The 14,794-nt window shown below is 39.0% G+C and overlaps 1 protein-coding gene and 1 non-coding gene across 2 annotated transcripts in view; one reads left to right on the plus strand and one right to left on the minus strand.

The window, feature by feature from the left end:
• Positions 1 to 305: 305 nt before the first annotated feature.
• LOC129434644 (U4 spliceosomal RNA) lies at positions 306 to 446 on the minus strand. The gene has a single exon (XR_008640915.2). It is a non-coding gene; the product is annotated as a U4 spliceosomal RNA (small nuclear RNA).
• An 11,958-nt stretch (positions 447 to 12,404) lies between these two features.
• plxnb2b (plexin b2b) overlaps positions 12,405 to 14,794 on the plus strand; it is a 215,745-nt gene continuing 213,355 nt past the window's right edge. Inside the window, exon 1 of the mRNA XM_073868475.1 lies at positions 12,405 to 12,697. The gene's annotated coding sequence lies outside the window, so the exon portion shown is untranslated. The remainder of the gene's footprint in view (positions 12,698 to 14,794) is intronic.

The following is a 14,794-nucleotide window of genomic DNA, read 5'->3' on the forward strand; positions in this document are numbered from 1 at the left end:
ATTATTTTGTAAAAAGTGTAAATTGTTTGGACAGATACTGATGCTTTTACACTAGTTTGACCAGCAGGTGGCGCCCGTGTGTGGTGTTTGGGGCGCATTGAAAACCGAATCAATTGGGAAACAACATACTATTGAATCGAAGCTTTAATACGCTTCGTTTACCCACAAGTTCTTGCAGTATGGGTACTTTCTGATATTATTACTAGCTTCAGTGTAGTTAGTATTGTAGATGATAATTAGATTACATTTAGAGTGAGTTTCAATTTTGAGTCTATTTATTTCTTCTTTTTACACGTTTTCTGCAGTCTTATGAAAGACCGTCAAAAATTGCCAATGCCGACTATATTTCAAGTCGTCACGGCGGGGTATTGGTTAAAGTTTTCAATTAGCAATAATCGCGCCTCGGATAAACCTCATAGGCTACGATACTGCCACTGCGCAAAGCTAAAGAGAAACACCACACTGTCCCTGTTACTGTGAACCAGCGTCACTTTCAAATGACGGTATAACGTATGACGTCAAGACATATTTAGGACAAATCAATTTAAGAAAAATCGTATGCACGCAAATGCTGCCATTAATACCGCGGTGTCTCTAAAATCGTTAACATAATCGTAATTATCTTTTTAAAACAGTTTTACATCTGTTCGCTTACGTTGCATCATGGGAGCGTGAGGAGGCGCCGGGGTTGTGGCTAGAAGGGATACAACTACGGCCCAAATCTCGTGAAATCTCGCCGGATGAGCGCTGGGAACATAACCCTAAACCAAACATCTCGCGAGATTTGTCCGTAGCTGTATCCCCTCAAGCCAGAACCGGGCGCCGGTTAGAATGAAGATTTCGGAAGATGCAACCTTCAGTCTGAAGATCTTAGTGGTTTGTTGCGCAGCCCAGAAATATCGGAACATTGCTCAGCATCTGAATTATCGGAATTGAAAAGCGTAATATAGGGCATTATGACGCCGTGGCTATATCGTCCTCAAATATGCAGTCCATTAAATCGTCACAAGATGTCAGTAAAGGCCAATTTTTAAACGCAACATTTATAAATACATTTAGAATTGGAAATGAAAAGCTTTAAAAAGCCAGTATTAACATTATTATTATTATCCTCTACTAAATAACTGATCTGCATTATGCAGTTTTGCCATTCATTAGTTTTTTTTTTTTTTTTACAAATGTATTATGAACAACCATAGTGCCATCTAAATAGTTGTGTTTTATTTACGCTTATTAATTATTTATTATGTTTAGCTTATTACACTGCAATGCTGTTTTGGCCAAAGCGTATTGCAACACAAGGTTATCACCCTGTTGTCTCTGTGTTGTCTGATTGTCTCAGCAGTCACTCAGTCAGTCTGAAGTTTCTTCATTATGCTGATGCGGCTGTCACAGAGAACAGCGAGGCTGTGACTGATCGCCATGGTGATGTGACATCAGCACTTTGAGTGACAGAACAAAGTTTTCCGAATCAGCAGAACATTCAGTCTCACCAGGTAGTCATGAGAAGAATCTCATTTCTACAACCACACTTCTTCAGTGTCAGACTTGCGTCTCCATTTTTAAAACTCATAAATCACTTAGATATGAACTTATTCAAACCATTGTTCTTATTCTTCACAATGCATCCTCTTGTTTCTCAGGACTGATAAATGTAGGACACATTTGTCATTGATTTATTGCTAAAAGGTTTCTCCCAAGATGTTTGTGATGGATATCGTGGCACACTGACTATAGCTATGCCGTCAATCTTTTTCAGAATCTGAAAATCACAAGATGGATTAACAATTTAAATGATACAGAAGTGATGCTTTTAATCTAAATGAATGGCTTAACGTTCAAATAAAATCAAAACTTATTTTTAATGTAATATTGCAGTGTTTATTATAAACAATTTATCGGTGTAAGTCATTATTTAAAAAAATAATAATGTGAAAAATTCAATCAAAATCTGAAAATGTACTTCTGCCCTCTTGTGGTGATCATTCTCTGATGACGTCAGTTATGCTGGGTACACACCAAAAGATAATCGGGCTGATTAATTCTAGTCCCGATTATCTTGATGGTCCTACAGATTATTTTATCAGATTTTCGATTTTCCCTTGGTGTGAGGTGTGTTGAGTGTCCGAACCTGATCGGAAAAATGTCGGAGCCGCCCCAATCGTGAATCGTAAATATTAAACATGTTTAATATTTACAATCAGAAATCCTTATGTGTGGGGGGAACACCGAGGACAAACACGCGCATGCTCTTGAGATATCACGTGAAACGAAACAATATCCAATCAAAAAAGCGAGATTATGGATACGGAAGTAGTAATGGCGCATCACAAAGTTAAGTTGATGCAAAGTGAACTTGTACAAACCATGTTCCCGCTGACTTCACCCAAACCCTTTTCTTTTTTTCCCATAAATTTTCAGTGAAAATCATTCCAAACACTATCATTGAATTTTCTTCTTGCATATCGTCCGCGGCCGCCATGCTTATTCTGAAGTCTCAGAAGATTTTACGAAATTTCCTGTATTCACAGTTGGGTTGAAAATCTGTTTAGTGGTGTGCTGTCTTTGACACATCATGGCACACCACACACTATAGGAGCAAAACGGTTAAATCTAGGATTTTTTTATCGTCGTGTTTCTGGGCTATCACATTTTGAAAATCTTATAAAATCTTTTGGTGTGTACCTAGAATTATTTGTGTTTGAGTTCATGCGGTAAATGGACTGCATTTATATAGCGCTTTTAACAGACCTATGGCCATCCAAAGCGCTTTACAATTAGCCTCACATTCACCCATTCACGCGCACATTCATACACCGACGGCGGTGTCAGCCATGCAAGGCGCCATCCAGCTCGTCGGGAGCAACTGGGGTTAAGTGTCTTGCTCAAGGACACTTCGACACTTGGTCCGGTGGAGCCGGGGATTGAACCACCAACCTTCCGGTTTGTAGACAACCTACATGAACCACTGAGCCACTGCCGCCCCGCAGACCGATCGGCGAGGTTTGCCGCTTGCAGTCGAGGGAGGAGTTGAAGACGGAGCCATCAAGTCGGACACACCTGCTGCTTGCCGAAGTGACCTGTGTGCTGTGTTTCCTTTATTAATTGCAAATGAAGAAAATTAGATTGTGAATTTGTCAAAAATCTAATTTTTTTTATAAAAGTTGCAGAAACCCATATTGAATATTTTCGTTGCTATTTATTCTGTATGCTCGAAAATAACAGGAAACATAAGCCTAAACTATCAAAATACCAATGGTGTTTTGCTTCCTTTGATTTTTATTTTATTACATGACACAATATAACATATTCAGGTATATTTACATGTTATAAAAACATGAATTTATACGGGGGTTTTCCTGGACAGGGTTTATCCTAGTCCCAGACTAAAGCCCGATTTATAGTCGTGCGTAAGCTCTATGCCGTAGGTTATGCGTATCTTGTGCGTAGCTCTGCGTAGCCTGATGTGCACCTCGCAAAATTTTTAACAGCACGTCAGATCTACACGGACCGCAAGCGCTGTGATTGGTCCACCAGAACCCCTCCTGTCAGGTAAAAAAAAATTGTTTCATAGGTATTTCCGTTTGCGACGGTGAAAACAAAGATGAGCCAAGTTGAGGAGTGATTTAACTCAAACTGCAAAGTCGCTGTTTATTTACTTCCATCATTGCTGGTCTTCTCAAATCATACACAACAAGTTGCTGTTTCTTCTTCGTTTGTGGGTTAACTCGCTAAGCTTCTTCGTCTTTGTCTCAAGATGCACACAAGTATTGTTTTTTGTAAGGATTGTTTGTAAAACTACTTAAATGTCCTAATATAACTAAGGCCTAGTCCTGGATTAATCTAAACCCTGTCCAGGAAACTGCCCCATAATGTTTTTTATGGAACTGAAGATGCACATGATCGTTGTCATCAGCAGTGTTGGGGTAGCGCATTACAAGTGCATTACGTAATAATATAACTTTTCTGAAGTAACGAGTAAAGTAACGCATTTAATGTACACATTAATATTTATATATAAATATAATTAAGAGTTACTTTTCTAAAAAAGTTATGTAAGTTACTTTTCAGTTTAATTAAAAAAAAATAATGTACTGAACATAGTCACATATAATGCACTCTATGCGTGCGTGCCTAATCGGGAACAGTTTGAGTCAGAAACTGGGATGACAGGCCAGAGCTTGACATTTTTGCAATGGAAATATGCAATTTTTGTATGCAGAACTCAGTCATACTTGCAAAACCTGAAAGAGATCAAGCCTCAGCCAAGTAAGCAAAAGTAATGCGAAAGTAACTGTGAGCAGTGTCGTCAGTGGAAACTCTGAAGGCTCTCGCGGTACTTTAAAACCATACGACACAGTCACATGCCTTAACGCCAGCTCAAGTCAGACAAAATTTTTAACCGGCATGCACTGCTTTAAGTCAGCCGCCAAACGGTGCAGTGCCACATGAAGTCAAGTACAACTATTGCTTCATGAGGCAGCGAGGCAACAAGTCTTGTTCGCCTTGCAGCGGCAATACATCACAACACGAAGTAAAGATGGCAACTTCGGCTTCATGGAGACTTTATTCATACACTTAGTAGCAGTCATAATGTAACTTTTTTTTGTTTGAAACATTACAAAGTGTTACATTTAAAGTGACAGTTTGTAGTTTTTCAACCTTCTTAATATATTTTCAAGACCCTTGTGATGGTACATCGACTTAAAATAGGTTGAATGACATGTCTACCTTTGCCTGACGGGGTCTGTATCGCTTTTTCTTGTAATTTTAAACTTGGGGTTTTGGGTTGTAACCCGAGCACAAAAAGAACTACAAAAATCTGCTTTATGGCATACATTACTTATTCCACTTTCTCAAATTCGGACAAGAAAATGCAACTATTTATTTTCCTGATGTTTTTGTCATGGCCGAAGCAGCAACTAAGAAAAAGAAACCCAAGGTTTTGTCGGAGGAGACCAAATAGAGAAAACGGGAGAGTGGCAGAATAAAAGGAAGGATGAGGACCAATATTGGCCCAGCGTTCGCTCACTGGTATGAACTAAAGGAGGAGGAGGGGTTTCTGACCAAAATCTTTTGCCGTTTGAAAAAAAATAAAACCCATGAAATTATATTCATATTACATGAAGGCACACTTTGTAACCTAAAGAGTTGTCTTTTTTTCCTTTGCAATAGTGCTGCGGTGCTTATGGCCTCTAGGGGCGCTAGACGTGAAAAATACATGTTTAGCACCCCCTAGTGGCAAAAAAGTTCTGTGGTGTGCCTTTAAAGGGGTCATATTATGAGATTTTTTTAAGATGTAAAATAAATCTTTGCTGTCCCCCGATTGCGTTTATGAAGTTTTAGCTCACAGATACTCCAGAGATAATTAATTACAGCATGTTAAAATTGCAAATTTGAAGGCCTGAGCAAAAGTGTGCCATTTTGGGGTGTGTTGTTTAAAATGCAAATGAGCGGATGAAGTCCAAACACTGATCACAATGATGGTGGTTTGTTGTAATTTAAACTCAATTATGCTGTCAAGTATTTTTTTCTTTCTCTCTTTCTCTCTGCACTAAATGGCAGTGCTGTGGTTGGATATTGCAGATAAAGGGGGCGGTATTATTTAAATTCGCCTTGCTACCTACCTCACAAAACAGGCAAAATCTGAACGACCTAATTTTTCACATGCTTGCAGAAAATGGCTTACTCAAATTAAGTTACTGGGTTGATCTTTATAACATTTTCTAGGTTTATAGAAGCACTGGGGACCAAATTATAGCACTTAAACATGGAAAAAGTCAGATTTTCACGTTATGACCCCTTTAATTTACAATGAAACATGAATGATAAAACACAGTAAACCAATGAGCTGAATCAGATCAAGGTCAAGAGTCCTGAATTTCCATGCGAGATTTTAAATTCGGGAGTTGGCAAATTCATATGAATTCATCCAATTATAATAAAGAAAACAACATTAAAACTCTACCAACCCTCTAAACCCATCCCTGATCCCAGCGTCGAAGGGGAGAAAGCAAATTGTGCAAAACATACCACTGTGGTTGTACGAATTATCCATCTCGTAAAATGTGAACGAATTATGTTGCACAAACTTTTATTGCACAAATACAGCCATACGGTTTCTGTTACGTGAAAATAACCACAAATAACCACAAAATGTCATTATTATGGTTCTGTCCCAAAACCAAATGCGCTATTTCATAATTGAAATTAATTCTCATGAGTGAGAAATTTGGAATACAGGCAGAAGCCCCACGTGATAATATCAATGCTGTTCCTCACACAGGAGACTTAATTACATGCTGCTAAGCTGATAACATGATATTATGAAATGCATTAAACTACGCAGACACAAATATATGATTTAATAATAATTCCTGAGCAATAGTTTCTGGCATTACAGGAAAGTAAAATTAAGAATTAATTTATTCAAATGGATGCTTCTAGTTTGTTTTCATATAGGTATGTGGTGTGTACTAAAATCACAGTTTGCTGTCCACAGATTGGGTAAAAAAATTATTTTAGGAAACTCTGACCTACATGTACACTCTCAGAAAAAGGTACAAAAGCTGTACTGCTTTCAAAACACCTATGTAACTAAAAGATCCATCGGCTACTTCAAGGGCAAAATTTGTACCAAATAAAACAAACGGTGCTAAATAGCACCAAAAGTTGTTCGCTGGCTCGTGGGAACCATTTTAAGTGCTATATAGCACCTATAAATGTGTAGCAAGAACCATATTGTGCTATAGAACCATATCTGGTGCTATAGTGGTGCTATATCACCCCATGGCTTCATTTGTGCTTTATAGGTGCTGTGCTACAGCATTAAAAATGGTTCCTACAAGTTTTTGTGCTATTTAGCACTATTACAGTGTCATGTTTGTTATATTAGGACCTTTTGAAAGGCTACTGTCCCAGTAACAGCTTTTGTAGCATTATAGTACACTGTCTTAGAGTCATGATCTGGTTTGTGGCAAAACAACGTGAGTCATGAAACAAATTCTTTATTGTGTTTATATTCAATTCTTGTACTTTCGTCCTGTATGAAAGTGAACATGTTAAACCATCTGAAGTTCAAGAGCATATAAAAGCATCCAGACGGCATTTTTTGATTCGGTTCCGGATCTTAGGGCTGGAAATAGAGATTAACAGATGGCAGAGAGATGGCACTGAATCAGGCGGAGCGGCCCGACCACACCCACGCTTTACCCGCTGTACCGTGAAATCACCGGGGGGGGGGGGGGGGGGTTACCGTGCCTACACGAGAGCTCAAGCTCGATTTCTGTCTCCGAGCGGTAGATGTAGGTTTTAGGCATACAAATTTCACAATAGTTGGGGATGTAAAAATATGACTCATTCATTTGTATGTTAATTTGATAAATACATTTTATTCTTGGAATAATGCGAGGGCTTGCCTGCGCAAAACTCAATATGGCCTGACTATTTTTACATAAATTGCCACATATGCTTGTGAAGAGATTAAGACATTATTATGTAACAGACAATCAAGCTGTTTTAGGCCTACGTGTTTCTTGTTAATCTGTCCATACTGTATTTACATTTTAAATTATGACATTTATGTGTTTATTGGTCAATTATGGTAACAAGTCATTTTGTGCATTAATTCTGTAAAACTGGATCACTAACAACACAAATTGGCTTCACTATATAATTATTTGCGACAGAAATCCATCTAGTAACCATAGTTTCCAAAAAATAACTGTTTGGCTACAAAAAAACAAAAACAAGATAAGATAAACCATGCAGTAAAACAAGTAAAACCATATTTACCATGATTATATACAATATAAAAACAATAAAACTCTCTGTGTTTCTAAGAGTTTGCTGTTCTCAGGTCAGATAAGGTGTGCAATACATCAAATTATGCGCATTTAAAACAAGTGTTCTCGATGTGTGTCATGCTTATTCACGCTATGCCACCTTTCGCGTGTGGCGCCTCCATCTGCTGCGCAGTCGCACCTGCGACACCGGGACGCATCCGCCAACATCGTTAATGATACACAGAGGAATAAAGGCACAATTAAACAAATCGGTATGAACTTATTCTTTGAGGAACTGACTTTCTGTCTCAAGGTCTGAAAGAAGATGGATGTGGAATTCACATTCTGTCTTGTTGAATTTAAAGAGACCCGTTAGTTGAGGTTTGGGCGGGAGAGGGCGCTCAGGAGCTATCTGAAGACACGTGCGGACAGAATCAGATGACAGACTGATGACAGGCAGAATTACATAAAGTTTGCACAAATACACAATGTTACACATACACAGTGCCCAAGTAAACAAATATCTGTATACATGCAAGTAAAATATCTTATAAGGTAAGGTTTGAGATGTTAAATGTTATGATAACTTAAAATGTTGTGATATGGTTTGAGATGTTATGAAATGGTTTGAGACAAAATTTGTACCAAATATATATTTGTTATAAATTACGACCTTTTTACAGGCTACCATCCCAATGACAGCTTTTGTAGCATTTTTTAGATTAGTTATAGTACATATGGGAGCAGTTTCCGGGATGTAGACTAGTCCTAGAGTAAAATAAATGTAAAATCGGTCCAAAAGAAAAACAACTTACACTGACATATCTTAAAATACATCAGTGAGATATAATATGGTTTGAGATGTTGTGATAAGGTTTGAGATATTATGATATAGTTTAAGATGTTTTGATATGGTTTGAGATGTTAGGATATGGTTTGAGATGTCAAGGTATGGTTTGAGATGTTATAATATGGTTTGAGATGTCATGATATGGTTCGAGATGTCATGATATGGTTCGAGATGTCATGATATGGTTTTAGATGTTATAATATGGTTTAAGATGTTATGATATGGTTTCAGATGTTATGATATTGTGTTGTGATATAATTTGAGATGTTATAAAATGGTTCAAGACATTATGAGATTGTTTGAGGTGTTATAATATGGTTTGAGATGTTATGATATGGTTTTAGATGTCACAATATGGTTTTAGATATTATGGTAGGGTTTAGATGTTATGATATGGTTTGAGATGTTATGATTTGGTTTGAGATGTTATAATTTGGTTTCAGATGTTATGATATGGTGTTGTGATATAATTTTGAGATGTTATAAAATGGTTTGAGACATTATGAGATGGTTTGAGGTGTTATAATATAGTTTTAGATGTTATGATATGGTTTGAGATGTTAGGATATGGTTTGAGATGTTAGGATATGGTTTGAGATGTTAAGATATGGTTTGAGATGATATGATTTGGTTTGAGATGTTATAATTTGGTTTCAGATGTTATGATATTGTGTGATGATGTTATAAAATGGTTTGAGACATTATGAGATGGTTTGAGGTGTTATAATATGGTTTCAGATGTTATGATATGGTTTGAGATGTTAGGATATGGTTTCAGGTTTTATGATATGGTTTGAAATGTTATGATATGATTTGAGATGTTATGATATGGTCTTGTGATATAATTTGAGATGTTATAAAATGGTTCAAGACATCATGAGATGATTTGAGATTTGATGTTTCAGAAGTTATTGTAAGGTTTCAGATGTTATGATATGGCCTTGTGATATAATTTGAGATGTTATAAAAAGGTTTGAGACAACATGAGATGGTTTGAGATGGTATGATATGGTTTCAGATGTTATTGTAAGGTTTCAGATGTTATGATATGGTGTTGTGATATAATTTGAGATGTTATAATGGTTTGAGACATCATGAGATGATCTGAGGTGTTATGATATGGTTTCAGATGTTATTATAAGGTTTCAGATGTTATGATATGGCTTTGTGATATAATTTGAGATGTTATAATGGTTTGAGACATCATGAGATGATCTGAGGTGTTATGATATGGTTTCAGATGTTATGATATGGTTTCAGATGTTATGATATGGTTTCAGATGTTATGATATGGTTTCAGATGTTGATATGGTTTTAGATGTTACGATATGGTTTGAGATGTTATGTAGTTCTAAACGTAGGTTCGGGAGGAGCCTAAACATTCAGGTCTGTTAATCATCCTTATGAGCTTATCCTGCTTATAAGGCAGCCTCAAGGCCTCTGTATCCAGCAGTAATTCTTCCGACATCTGTTCTTCTCCCCATCTTCTCCTTCACTGCTCTGTTTCTTCCTTTGTGCAGTTCTATTGCAGAGGGTTAAACTTGGGGCCAGAGGCCCGGCCTTAGGTTCGTCCTCTCTGAAGGTTCAGAGCTCAGGTTCAGAGCTCCCTTCGAGGACAGCAAGTTAAGGTAACCAGTTTACCATAGTCATTAAGACTGAATGTGCAGGCAAACTACTGAAATATGGTTTGAAATATGGCACTTTGATATGGTTTAGGATGTTAGGAGTTGGCCAGATATTACATGATGGTTTGGATAGTTTTCAAACATCATGAAATGGCATCGACGCCGATAGCCCTGTGGTTAGTGTGGCAACATATAGCGTCAGTGCGCTCACGGCAATCCAAGTTCGATTTCCGTCTCTGTGGTCTTTTGCTGATCCTGCCCTCCTATCTTCACCCAACACTTTCCGGTCAACTCTCTACTACAACACTATCCAAATAAAGGCATAAAAAATTATTTTGCTGTGTTGGTCCCCAGTTTGAGTCAAAATGTGATTTGGAGGTTCAAGAAACTAACACTTTCATAGTAATGAAACAAACTGTTGGGTTTATATTGAATGCATACGCAATCTCTGTTGCCTGCCAAAGAACAGACCTGGGGCCTCTCTCTCTCTCTCTCTCTTTCTCTCACATACACTGTTTGTGTTAGTCTCTCTCTTTCTCTCTCTCTCACATACACTGTGTGTGTGTTAGTTTCTCATCCCTTATCTTCCCAAAACCATGGTTTATGGTTAATGGTTCATTGTCGTAAGGGTTGTCTGTTATGCACATGTTTCTGTTCTGCCCAATAATTCATAACTCAGCATGTTTACAAGTGAAGGTCGTCTCTCGGCACGGATCTCATTACCACATCTCTGTTTTTCATTTATTCTATCTTGCTATTCTTGCCTCTTCTCCTTGTCTTTCGTTTTTCTCACTTCCATGTGTCCTCAGCTTTGAGTGTCTGACTCAGGGACGCCACTCTTGATTCATCCCATGAGTCTTTGGGGCAGTGTCTGCTCTCTTCCCAGACGTGCACATTAGCATAACCATAAATCACTCTGCAGAAGTGACACTACGTAAACAATGGAGCTCTGGAACGCGGGCCCTCTCTCTCTCTTTCTTTCTTTCTCTCTCTCCCTCTGTCTGTGTGTGGCCACAGGTTTCAACCAAGAAATTGTACTTTGCTTGAATCAAAAACCAATTTATAGCAACATTTAGAATTTGGTCTATGATATTTTGTGACATCAAGCACCCTTATTAAAATTATGCAAAAAGACAATTATACCTCTATATTATTTAAATTGTATGCAAAAGGTTTTACATGCCAAAGTATTTACTGCCTTTATCTTATGCTGGTTTAAATTACATTATGCCCATAAAAATAAACACATTAATGTACTTAAATGTGATGTTAGTGTAAATGGACATATTTTCATGAGGTGTGAATTAAAAAATTACCCATTACCAATAATTCTTCAGTGCTGCCATAATCATTGAATGTCTTGGTCCAAAGACCAATATACAAGGTGATGCAGTTCACAAAAGAAAATAGACGACGTCCAGATATCCATTACATGCTACAGCCTGCTCTCTCTAGGGTCCCTGCATGAGAATGGTCGTACAAGTGTCTACAAGCATGCAATGAACAGCCTCATACAATAGACCGCTATATAAAGATCCAAGCTTGACACTTTAGTGTTTGATTGAACACTTCATATTTTGCTCCACCACACAGCGCGAAAGAAATACAAGAATTTATTGGACGGCTCCTGACAGGAATAAACTACACCGGGTCCCACTGCAGCGAGATGGATGTGGAAGCATGTTAGATTTTCACAGGTGCCTTGAACTGTTGGCAGATTAAACCCATGACGGAGTTTGATCTGTCAGAAAAGTGAAGGCTGTGTGACTTTTGATGAGTGCTGAGTGCGCTCCGTAAACCCTACGAGCAGATAGGAAATACTAAAAAATTGAAAAAAGGGTGCATGGACCTATATGAACTAACAATGTCCTATGGACAGTACTATACGGTAAAAACTAATATCACTGTCCGTGCAAATGCCATGGCACTTGTTGTAAATGCTAAATATTCATTTAGAAGTGTCTGGAAGAGATTAGGTTTTAGGACGAGCTCATATGATCTCCCATCAAACACGAATCTACACTGGATTTAAATAAAATCACTTTAAAATCCAGTTCTCAATCACGTCTTTGCATTTTATCTCGTTTAAAGCCCTCGCATTAAGAGTGGGAGGAGACTAAAACACACATGCACACACCGGGCTCGCCCCTCCATTCAGCTCTCCGCGACCGGGCAGGCAAGAGGAAGCGAGCGCGAACGGACCTCCCGGGTGTGCGCGCGCGTGTGTATGAGTGTGCGTTCGCGTGCGTTCCTATCTCACCTGGATATATCACGTGACCAGACACCTGGGCGTGGGGTTGGCGTGCGATCAGTTATTTTGTAGCGGGAATACCGGAACAGTACGTCCGCGTGTGTTCGCGCTGACATGTGAACTTTCCTCGCACCGACACCGGGAATTTATTGCACGGATTGCGAACAAGAGTCCGATATCTGACAAGGTGAGTGAGTACATGCACGGCCGATCTCGTTTATTGACGTAACACATTTAAACACATACAAAGTTGACTCGCGCAACTGCGCGTATTTGTGCGCATTTACGCGCTTGACTTTGTGGTTTAAACGCGAGCTGGTGAAGGTGAGAAATTGCATGCATGCATTTGTGGTTGCATGAATGACATTGAATTTAATGAGATTAGACCGTAAAGCTGACAATCCGGATCGGCTTCAGACGGGACCCGGAGGTTCGGGATGGTTCTGCCACTCGTGCATCTGTCTAGACCAGAACTATCGATATCAAAAACTTAACAGTTTGAACAGCTGTGTGGTTGTCAGTATGCTGTTTAACAGCAGGATTTCCACATTGTTCCATGAAGAGAAAAAGAGAAGTTTTCACGGCACATGGATGATAGTCAGCATTTGCTTAAAATGCAACATGCATTATTTAAAGTAGTAAAGTTATTTAATGTCTTAACGAAATTTGTCTTAAAGTGACTGAAAACCTTGAGTTTAAGACAGTTATGTCAAATTGTAAAACATTCACATGTGGGCATTTGACAGATGTCATATTTGAGGAGTTGTGCCTGACCTTTTTTAATACTTATTCAATTTTAATTGTTTAAACAAAATTACTACAGTTAGGATTACTAAATAGATGATCATATTAGCATGCTAAACATGTTTACAGATGCTATAGATGTGACATTACTGTATCAAACTGTAAAATTCAGTTTGTTTAAACCCACCACGCTTTTTTATGCTCGCGCCATGTGATTTGTCTGTGCGTGTCTGTGTATAAGCGGCGCACAACAGGTTCGTGGACGAGCTCGTCTTGTGTTTTTAACTGTGCAAATCTCCGTTTATTATAGCACACAGGCTTCTTTCAGCCGACAAGCCGCTCTTTCACTATGACGCCCTGTTGTGCCTCTAAATTGCATCTTTATGCGTTCCTCTCCAGCAAAAGGGAGGAGATATCTCAGGGGGATCATCCTCATTAAATGGATCTAAACAAACGAGCCAGATTAGCCAGAGTCTTGCCCCGTGAGGGGGCAACAGAGCCGGGGGTGGGTGTGGCAGAGACAGGCTGAATGCACGCCGTCTGACTGCACGTACCCGCGGCGTGAAAACGGACCCCACTCCTACCCGCAGCTTTCCGGATTAATCTGCCATTCTGCCCCCTTATCTGAGGCGAGCAATGCGTGATGAATGCTTCCCCTCCACGCAGCTGAACGATTTCACTCACCTTCCTAACGTCCCCGTGTTTTAGACTCCAAAATCATCTGTTACCCACAATCACCCGCAGGGCTGTCAGCGAAAGCGCTCGTGTTTGTCAAAAGCTAAATAAAGAGGTTGCATTCGTCTGATGTTGGCCCGTGGATAGGATGGTAATGTTTATACATTCATTCCCCTTTTTTTGTGTCAGGCTATTTCTGCCTGTTGTACTACTCACCTTTTCTCTATAGTGCGTGACTTCCTCTTTTTATAACGGCCTGGTTTTCCATTAACAATGAGTTTGTTCAGAATACTTCACCAAAGAAGAAATGGCACAGCACTTCCTTGTTTCCCGCGGTTTGGCTCTCGAGCGCACACCGCTGCTGCCAGCTGGTCTTTTTAGTCACGTTGATTGGCCATTTTTTGTGCTTGCATGCCAGCGTGCTCTGCACTTAAAATAATACTTGTTGGTATTTGAGTTCTGGAAAAGTCTGATTGCTTTTCCCGGTAGGCACCAGCATGTTGAGTCTAGAAGCTGGACTTTGGCTTTGCTCTGATGTTTTCAAATAGTTTGGCATGTGTTACTAAACTCTGGGCCTCAGTTTTGACCCAGACTTGAGGTTTGTTGTTTTTATCGGAAAAGAATGTAAACTGCAAGCCAGGTTAATTAAAAAAACGTGGGTTTCTGTGAAGAAGGTTTTGCGAAGTACGACAAGGCATTTGGTCAGTTGTTTGGATATTTTTGGTAGACCCACCCTGCTGAAGAAAATAGCATAATTCCCATGCTGGTCCGTGCTGGTGGTCACCAGCATACCACCACCAAACACAACTGGTCTTGCTGGTAAGCTGGTTTTTCCAGCAGGGGGCTCATAACTCATCGATCTAAA

The sequence above is a fragment of the Misgurnus anguillicaudatus genome, chromosome 6 (assembly GCF_027580225.2).
Source record: "Misgurnus anguillicaudatus chromosome 6, ASM2758022v2, whole genome shotgun sequence".
Taxonomy (NCBI): domain Eukaryota; kingdom Metazoa; phylum Chordata; class Actinopteri; order Cypriniformes; family Cobitidae; genus Misgurnus; species Misgurnus anguillicaudatus.